At 41.3% G+C, this 10,491-nt stretch overlaps 1 long non-coding RNA gene across 1 annotated transcript; it reads right to left on the bottom strand.

Moving 5' to 3' along the window:
* Window positions 1-687: 687 nt before the first annotated feature.
* On the bottom strand, window positions 688-2,352 carry LOC133725567 (uncharacterized). Its single transcript, XR_009854507.1, has 3 exons — window positions 2,279-2,352; window positions 2,019-2,100; window positions 688-755 (listed from the first exon to the last, which is right to left on the bottom strand). It is a non-coding gene; the product is annotated as an uncharacterized LOC133725567 (long non-coding RNA).
* Between the last annotated feature and the right edge of the window lie 8,139 nt (window positions 2,353-10,491).

Genomic DNA, 10,491 nt, shown 5'->3' with positions numbered 1-10,491 from the left:
AGAAACACAATCTAAGAAATCCAAATGGAAATAGGGATATGCAATGGGCAAATTCCACCATACTCATGCTATAATATAAATTGAAATATAAATTCCCCAATTTAATATTCCAATTCCAACACACCAAACATAAATTAAGGAGGGGAAAACCTAAACCATACATCTAGAGTGAAGAAATTAAAGCAAGAGTACACAAATCATATGAATAAACATCCACTACAAAAAAAAATTGCAATAGCCACGGCGCGTCCCCGTAGCAAAAGGCTCTTTTGCCGTCGCAAAAGACAATTGGCGACGGCAATGCTTCCGACGCTGTTGGTGGCGTCGCCAATGGTATTTGTCACGACAATGCGCCGTCGCAAGAATTTTGAGACTGAAAAATGCCGTCTCAAATACCAATGGCGACGCCACCAACCGCTACTGAAGTTTTTTGCCGTCGCCAAAAGTCATTTTGCGAAAATGCCGTCGCAAAAATATTATTTATGAATAAAAAAAAATATCTGGCATGCAAATGCATGCCAATTTTTTTTTTTGGGATAAAAACTATACAAAAAGGAATGCAACTTATATAAAAAGGAATGATACATTCATGAATGTTACAAAAGGAATGAAGCTTCTACGAAAGTTTACAAGATAATTAAGCTTTGTTTTCTTCCTCTACTTCAAGATAAACTTTGCAGGGATCTTCTTCGTTCTACTTCACGTACCAATTACTCTATTGTTGTTGCAATCTCTTTCAATAACTTCAATAGCCACTGCACAAAAAGATGCTAATCTATTTCAATAGCTTAACATTCAAAACAAAAAGTCTTTATAAAGACACTAATCTATTACTCCTAGCACATGCTTTCTTTCATCTATACAGAAGTGTGATGACTAGATACTAGTTTTAAACATAGAGCTGATGGAGTGGAAAGTAGTTAACATAAAACCATCCTTATCCTGTAAGCCACTAAGCCTCATTGCAAAGTTTTATTGAACAGATATACAGCAAACTACATTAAATGATAATACATCTGAATGTCTACGGGACACCTCTATGGAGAAAACAATGCAGATCTAGTCATTCAGGAAGAAGCTGACAAGTATAAAATGGAGAAAATAATCTAACCTAGAAGTAGGGAAGGATTCTATGCTCCTTATAGTAGGAACATATGAGAAAGTATGTAAGAAATCTGTACTCAAAATCAGATATAGTATGTAACATATGAGAAGTACACTTTCTAGCAGATCCTTAAGGGCATTAAAAGCTCAACAACTATGTATAGCAGCACAAAAGGTGATCACATAAAAAATCCTTGTGAACTCAGATAAGAACCTCAAGAACCATTCAATGTATATATATTGATGGTTTTGAAAGTAATTACTCCAAATGTTCCATTTAGATGTAGGCCAATGAGAAATATTGGATTAAAAATATGTCAAGTATAATACGTATTGCAGGTAAGAAACATTAATCAAGAAAGCTTCAAGGCCTTTAGAAATGGAAACAGTGCTTATAATTGGGATGATTACTAAGAACGTATAGCAGGCCTTTAGGCTATTCAAAAAGTAAAAGTGTAATGATCAATTGATCTGTAGAAATGATCATGATAAAGGAGGTATTCACCTCTCTTTGATGAGCAACTCCAAATTGGACAGACCAAAGATTCCAAATTGTACCCAAAAAAAAAAAAAATCCAATAATAAGTATTGTATCATAACCAAGTGGTATATCATACAATCTAGCTCTGTTATATCATAATCAAGTGTTGTAAGGATACATGACATCAATAATACATTCCAGCAAAGTTGCAAACCACATTATTATGGTAATATTTCCATCAAGTATTCAAATCTAAGGTACTTGCCTCTGATAATCAAACAACTACCTAGCAAACCGAACAAATATTCTCATAAATAAAGCACACTTTTATAGCCATGCATTAGAATCAAAACCCATATAGAGAAACACAAAAAAATTTTGCTCTATGTTCTTTCACATAGATGCAACAAAAAGAAGAAAAAGAAAGACTCACCATCTTAAAGTGAATCTGGCGCCCAGATCACTTCAAAGTTGTGCAAAGTGAATTTGCTGATCACACATATTGAAGGATTGATCTTGCAGGCAAAGATAGGAGCAAGCAGAGAGATTCTTAAGACTGAGATTGCTCCATTGAAATACTTTCCTGAACACAATAAGAAAGTAATTTTGCAAAATACCAACTGAATTAAAACAAGAGAAAGAAACACACTCTAGGAGAATAGATAGATAATGTGATCGAGTATGGATGTGCACCTTGACATTTTCCTTTCCAAATAGCATTCTGGACCTAGATTTTTTTGCAGCATTCTGGTTTCTTAATCCCATTCTCTGCCTCACTGGTATTCAGAAAGAAAATAACTTGCTAATTTACAAACTAAAACTACAAAGAAGTAAATAACTCATGTTTGTGTACATTTTGACCAATCTTACTTTGTAGAACCAAGCAAATGGACTGGAGATTCATCCACCTCAACTGGTGTTTCTGTCATTCTTCTAGCAACAGATATAGCATATCATCCTTCTAGCAAACAACAAAGAATGGTTTTAACTTAGAAAAATGCATTTCAAAAATACCATCAGCCATTGACAAAATACTAACCTTGATAAGACGACATTAGCTAATATTTTCACTTTCATGCCCTAAGACTTCTAATCAAAAGAACAACAGAACGCACAAAAAAGAAAAAAGGAAAACAAGAAAAAAAAAAAGAATCGATTATTTGATTTTTGATAAAAGTAGAGGAAAACAGAAAGATCAAAGCTCAACTCTCACACTCGGTATTCAAACTAAGAAAGCCAAATTTCTCTACTCTACTCCAATCGTGTACAAATTATGGTTCTTTCTCAATATCCAAGTAAAAAAATAAATCCCAAAGAAAAACATCAAACACTTTGTCTAGAATCAAAGACGCAACAAAACCAAAAACGAAGTCAGAAAAGAAAAAGGGTAGTATGCAGTCTTGTACTGAACAGAGAGACAACCTACCAATTTTTTGCACTCAAACAAAGACCACGGATATAGAGCAAGCATCCACATACAAATCGCAGTTGTAACAAGGCAATTAAAACCCTAACAAGGCAATTGAGGTAATCGAATTAAAAAGAAGAAAACCTAAATCCCTAATTTGAAAAGAAAATGGAATCCTGTACAAAAACATATCTGAGAACAAGGAATTGACTAACTGAAGAATAAAGAAAAGAGAAGAGGGATAGGGAATCGTACGGGAAGAGGTGTAGGCTGGGCCAGAGTCGAACCAGAGTCGCCATATTGCAGTCACCACGAAGGCAAAGGAGGTGCGATTGAACACACGTTCATGACCATCTCTGCCCAAGGCTTGGCTTCTTCGCAAGTCTTAATTGGTAGTTAGCTCATTTCGGAAATCTTTGCTTCTTCTTAGAGGCCATAGAAATAGTGCAAATTGAATTGGATTCAACAAAGAGAAAGAGGAAAGACCGAAGAGAAATTGAAATACCAAAAAAGAATAAGCCCTGGATCTAGATCAACCCAGTAGCCGCCAAGTTTTACGATGCTCAATTTGTTGGGTTAGATCGAAAATGGAGAGAAAGAGAGAAAGAGGGTTGCGGTAAAGAACAAAGATTGAGGGAATAGGGTTGCCTCATCATGGGCCGGGCTAGGGCCAGCCCTACCCTAAATTTTAGGGCTTAGGGTAGGGCCGGGCTGGGCTTTGACCAAGTCAACAAAACTTAGGACCGGGTCAGGCCGGGGCTTCAATACGTAAGCCCTTACCTGCCCTTAGGGCCCATTCCGCAAGGGCCGAGCCGGGCTAGCCCTTTTTGAATAGGGCCAGGCCGGGCCTTTGTTTAACTCACACAAAACACATCTCCTCCTCCTGGTAATCTACCCTTAGGGCCCATTCCGCAAGGGCTGAAAGGGCCAGGCCGGGCTAGCCCTTTTTGAATAGGGTCGGGCCGGGCCTTTGTTTAACTCACACAAAACACATCTCCTCCTCCTGGTAATCTGTTACTGCTCCCATTTCTTCCACTGATTACTGCTCCCATTTCTTCCACTGATTACTGCTCCCATCTCTTCCACTGTTATAACACAAACAAAAGAAATTTAACACTTGCTGAATTGTAAATTTGTAATGCAATCAAGGAAGCATATGTTGAAACTGATATTCATACCCTTACCAGCATTTAGTTCAGAACTGAGTTTCAAGATCAAAATAAAGTGATGTTTAGGTTTGTTTATATGCCAGACACATAAACAATTACAGTCTAAACGGATCTATTTTTGTTGTAACGGTAATTAAATATTTGGGAGTCTGTGAACAACGGCCAAATCTCTCTATATAATTCTCAATGCATATTATATGTTAGATATTTCAACACAACACTCAACAATAAGTAAAAATTTCATACCTTATTCTACACTTCAGAAACTGAGAGAAGGGAGAGACTTCGCAAAGCTCTTGCAACTTTTTACATCAAGGCTTCGGTTATTAGCTCCAGACTCCAGAGCTGTCATGGTCGTGTCGTCCCAACTTTCAGATTTCGTGACGTCACCGTCACCTTCACCATTGTGTCGTCACTGTCCCCGTCGTGTCGTCACTGTCCCAACGTTCAGATCGACTATTAGCTTCAGTTACTATTGAAGGATAAGACCATCTGCTTGCAGGGTCTGAACGAATTTGATTTCAAAGAATCCGAGATGGTAGACGACGATGGAGTAGGATGTGTTCGAGGGTCTGAACCAACCAAGGTCGATGAGCCCAGGTGAGGTCGAAGACGACGGAGTAGGATCCGGCGATTTGAGCACAGACGAGGTCGACGACGACGGCTTGAAGGTGATTGTACCGTCGGAGGGTAAACTTCTCGCGCGAGTTAAGCTAGGGGGTGTTTTGGGTGTCCAGATCGAATTTCTGGGTGCCCAGATGCGCTAACTAGGAGCCAACAGCCAAGCCTTGTGTCCAGATCACGACGTTGACCATGATGGGGCTTGCCGAAGCTGATGAGCTTGGCGCTGGCTTGTTGTGCCTGGCTGCTATGCCTGTGCTGGCGTTTGGAGCGGAAAGAAAGGCGTGCTGGCACTGGCGGTGTCGCTGGAGTGCTGAGAAGGAAGAGAGTGTTTTGAGAGAGAGGCGGCTATAGTCCATTTGCTTCTGAAGACTGCGACGTCTAGCATCTAGGTTTTGCCGTCTTGGAGACTAGGACTTTGATGTTTGGACTCTTCGAGTTGGGCTTCATACCTGCTAATAAGTTTGGGCCTCAAACGGACAGACGCAATGTAAAAAACCCATTTTCTCATCTACAGATTCAAATAATTTAATACAAGTTTTATACACATGTAAGAAAAAATAACAAAAATATAATATTAAATTTTAGGGCCGGGCTTTTAGGGTCGGGCCGGGCCGTAGGGTAGGGCCGGGCTTCATTTGTATGACTCATACCCTACCCTATTTTAGAAAGGGTCGGGCCGGCCTGCCCTAATGAAAGGGCCGGGCCGGGCGGGCTTTGGGCCCAAGGGCCATATGATGAGGCCTAGGGTTAGGGTTTTTTTATTAGAAAATAGATTTACTAAGAGAATTGGGATGCATAGTTTGTTCTCTCGTGCGACGGCACTGTAGATGCAGTAGCAAATTAGTGAAACTTTGCGACGGCTAATGTTCACCGAAGTAGAATATTAGAGTTTGGCTACCCCTATTGCCACGGCCCAATAACTCAGTCGCAAGTTCTGCCACGGCGTAACTTTGCCGTAGAGAAAAGTCAATTTTTTGCGACGGCAAAAGAACGCCGACGCCAACTGGCGAAGCCATTGCAATTTTTTTTTGTAGTGATCAATTTTATTAATTCCTCAACAAAACCATATAAAACTAAACTTGGGTTTCAAAACCCTAAAATCATGAGAGGTCACACACAAGTATATATCAATACACATCAAACAACACCATAAGCAAGAAATAAGAGAGAGAAAGAAGAGGGAAAGAGAGGACAAATCCATGAAAGTCAAGGCAAAGCTTGTCACTAGCTATTGCCATAACTTCATGGCTTCTCTTGCTACTCTTATGAAGCCATGGTGTAGAGATGGTGGCCTAGATACCAAAAATGTGTGTTCCTTCTCCTTGTGCAAGTGTAATACCCGAGGTATTTAAAAAATAAATAATATTACGAGGGAATTAGTAGAAATTTTGTTAGTTTTTTTGACGTACAAAATAGAGGAAGGATAAGATTATTGGATGATTATTTTACGAGCTAGGTAATTAGATAACGCTCGGGAATATTTTTAAATTCCTCTTGAGCTGAAATCTTTAAATTGTGGACTCGATAATAAAGCACACGAGGCACCGAGTCTGTAAGAATTTTCGGGAGGTTTTGGGACACTTGAACTATTTTGATTTTTTTGAAGTTTCAAAATTATGATTAATTAATTGAGAAAAAGAAAAATAAAAAGGAAAATTTTGTGGTGCAATCTGGGCCATTGAAATTAACCACCGCTTGATCACAGCCATTGGAAAGCAATTAATGGAGAACTATATAAAGCCGGAGATTAGATCGATGCAGAGGGAGAGCTCCAGAAGCTTCAAGTCTTCTGATCCCCTTTCGGTGACTCGACGACCCACAATGGGTCTCTATCGAAAGTCCTCCATCCAGCCACGAGGTGGTGACACACCGATCTCACTCGATTTCTCTCCTCGCCGCGGTTCTACGTTCACTCTTGGTTTGCTGGGCGAGGAAGGAGTATCAAAGCTCGAAAGATTTGGGTATTCCGGCGATGGATGGTTGTACAAGAGGTGAGAAAGTTGGTTCTCTCGTCAAGATCTATTTCCTGGTATAGTTGTTTCTCAATTTAATTGAGTTCTGAACGAATTGGTGTTTTGGGGCAAAACAGTTTCCTTTCCAGTCAAAAATCCGGATTATTTTCAATTAAATTCGAGGTCGGGATGTTACAGCAAGCTTACATGTGAAAAATGGGGGATAAAGAAGAGAAGAAGAGGTGAGAAGGGATAGAGAAGTCCCTAAATTCGGCCAAAAGGCCAGGGGTGAAGAAAAATGGGTCTTCAGCTTGTGAAATGTGTGTGCAAAGGTGCTTAAATACCCCCTTGGGTTCAAGGGTCAAGATTAGACTTGTACCCTAGATCCAAGGGCTAAAAAACAAGTAGAAAAAGGGTAAAATGAAAATATGTTAATGTTAGTGACCGAGAGGTCTAATTAACGTAAAGAATGAGAGAGAGAGAGTGAGAGAGATACAAGAAGTATAGTGGTTCGTCTCCAGCCTTAGCGGGAAACTACGTCAACTTGAATACTTAACTATGTGTGTTGGGCGGTTGGGCCTTGCGGCCCAAAGGGGATTACATGAGTTGTCATGGGGTGATGAGTAAGTGGGAAGGAGTCTCCTTTTATAAGGGAGGGAGGCTCCTTCCTTTACATGTTTTCCAATGCGGGATAAGAAACCACTATTCGATCTAGTCTTAGAAAGCCATATTGTGGAGGCATGTTGGCAAGGCCGGGAAGGTGACTTCCTGGCAAGGTATTGGCTGCTTCCGACTACCGTGACGTAGCCTGGACATCGAGCTACAGGATGCATGTCTCGGTTGGGCCCCACCATGGCTTGTGGGCCCCCCTAAGGTGTTACTTATGCTTGGTGAGATAGCAAATTAGTCATGCTAGTGAGAGGTATCTACAAAAGACTAAAACAACCTAATAAAAATGTAGAGAATTAGAAGTTTAGAAAATATTTTGGAAAATAAAAAGAAAACCGGAGGGTAAAAGTGTAAATGAGTGTGTGCCTAGTGTGAACACAAATAAATATCTCTATCCACATGTGTGATGTGTGTGAGGTGTGTGGTCCACTAATTATTATTGTCATTACATGCATCAATTTTGAATTTGAAATTTGAATACAAAGATGTAATACAAATGGGTTTGGGTCTTCACTTGTGTGCTTCTTTGGTCTTGAGCCTCGAACTTCTTGTTATTGGGCCAAGTTGACTTGGATGACCTGATGGTCAATCAGTTGACTTTTTGTCTTTTAGTCAGAAGTTGACTTTTTGCTCGAATTTGTTACTTATTTCGTCTTTTTCATTTCTTGACCATAATTGCCTACAAATGAAGAAAACAAAGTAATACTACGAAATAATGCTTGAGTATTCGCTAATTTCAAGGTAATTAGGGCTAGAAACACACATAAATTGCGTGTGAATCAATCATACCACCCACCATCTTCAAATCCCGCCACCACTGAGACACACATTTATCCTCTCATCGTTTTGTTTCCATCTTTTTTCATTAGAAATAGGGCAAAGGCTTAGAAACCCAGAGATATAGAAAGGAAATGAGATCTGATCTAGAAATGAAATAAGATCTGATCTATGTTTATGCATAATTGGGTAAATAGAGAGACGATAAGGATTCATGAAGGTTTTTCTTGAGTTGCTTTGGTCTAGGTAAGATGAAAGAGAGAGAGTTTTGGTCTGTTTGTTATTCTCTTCTAATTTTATTAGAATTCTCGTCGAAATTGAACTCATCCATGTTGAGAATGAGCTACTCGTGGTGAGGTTGGGGACATAGAGGTTCTGGTCTATTCACGGTGAGATGGAGCTATTAGTGGTGAGAGGAGATCTGGGTAGGAAACTGAAGATTTTGGTATGGTAGGAAGAACGATAGAGAAGAGAAGCAAAGAGAGAGAAAGAGAGAGAAACAACAAAAAAATAAAAGACAGGTGAGTTTGCCTCTGTCAAATTTGACAGGCCAAGTAAAGATGTTAGGGGAAATGCCCATACACCTCTAAAATACCAATATACTTCTCATACACCCCACCAACTTATTTTTATTCCATTTCACACAAAACTTTTTCATTTTTCTTCTTACCTACCCATCTCACCCATTTTTTCAATACCCCTTTTCCCTTTATTTCTCTAGCTTTTGCTATTACTATGAACAGTATTAAAAGCTTTTTTTCTTTTTGACGGAACGTGGTGGGCTCATATCTTGAAGTTATTTGTGTAGATAGCAATAAAAGCTTCGCGGCTCGCTTTGTTACCCGGCGGAGAATCTAAAACAAAAACAACGAGTCAGCCTGGTACAAATTGGGCTAGGGCACCGATCAGCGGAAGTTACTTACCAATGGCACGCGTCAATTGTAGGTCGACCAACAACTCCCAACCAGTGAGCAGACGAAGGTCAAGCAGGTTGCGATTCCACCAACAGCCTTTAATCCTTGCCACGCGACACTCTTCCTCGCGCGTCAAGTTAAAGCGTAGGCCCGTTACACAGAAAAACGAAGTAATGATTAGAACAAAGTACAGAGGCATATCATACAAGCAAAACCGGAAACTCCGATCAGCGGAAGCTAGCGACAACCTCAGATAGGTTGAAACTCCGACTTAATCCTGAACGTCGGCTCCCCATCATTCGACCCCGCTTGGTATTCCCATCCCGCGGTGGCAATGCAGAAGGTCCCCCGCCAAGGAGACATAGAATCTTTCAAGTTCTCTATCAACTTGGGTGCCCCCTGTCGGCGAGTGAGATTCACCTGACCGTCGCATCCTTGGCGTCGCACATAGACCAACTCATAGAAGTGAAGTACCTCTGCTACGGTTGGCCTTTCACACCCAGATAGTCACCAAAGCGAGTTCAACGCCATCAGCAACCGCCACATGTTGGGGTAAATCTGCCCAAAGGCGAGGTCAAACTCCCACTCCAGGAGCTGGAGGTTCGGGAGTAGAGGAAAGGTGACACCTTGGCGGAAGATGGCCTCGTGAACGGCAGCATACTCCGCTAGCAGAATGGAAACCTTCTCATCAACAGTTGGCGAGCGCAGCTTCACCACACAAGGCAGGCGGAACACCCGCTTCAGACGGTTGACGGCGGCCACAGTCATCGGCCTTCCCGGCTTATCAACTGCAGTACCGTCACGTAGAACGCAGGTGGACTCTATCTCTTCACCGCCAACCTCTCCCCCATCAGAGGAGCCGCTAGCGGCGCTATTGCTCGCTAACCTCTCCTCACGCCTATTGCGGGCAGCGACATCCTCCCCTGCCCTAGAACTTTCCGGACACCCGGCACGACCCATTGCCACTTCCCAGGGTATGGTCTGTAGCGGCTCGATCTCTAGCGGATCGGACAGTGAGGTTCCTGCATGGGCAGACGGACGCAACGAGTCAATAAATATCCTATCTACCACGTTGAGCGACACGTTAGACCCGGAATCCTCATCGCTCGAGATCTCTACAACGCTAGCCATCGCAAACCCTAAAACGCAAACTAGTGAGTTCCAATAAGATCTAAGCTATCCCTACGTCAGTTTTCATCCAAGAAAATCAAGAACAGTTACCCAGAAATAGCCAAAACAAGAACACATGCGCGTATACACTCAACCCCAGATTCGACCATCAAGCAAAGCAAGAAACCTCAACCTTCTGTCAAACACCTAAACCCATCCCTAAACATCATTCCACACCCTCAGAACACACCGGGGAAGGGCAGGAATCACTCCAAATACCAAA

Source organism: Rosa rugosa, chromosome 1 (assembly GCF_958449725.1).
Source record: "Rosa rugosa chromosome 1, drRosRugo1.1, whole genome shotgun sequence".
Classification (NCBI taxonomy): domain Eukaryota; kingdom Viridiplantae; phylum Streptophyta; class Magnoliopsida; order Rosales; family Rosaceae; genus Rosa; species Rosa rugosa.
This window is presented reverse-complemented; position numbering and strand designations above follow the sequence as displayed.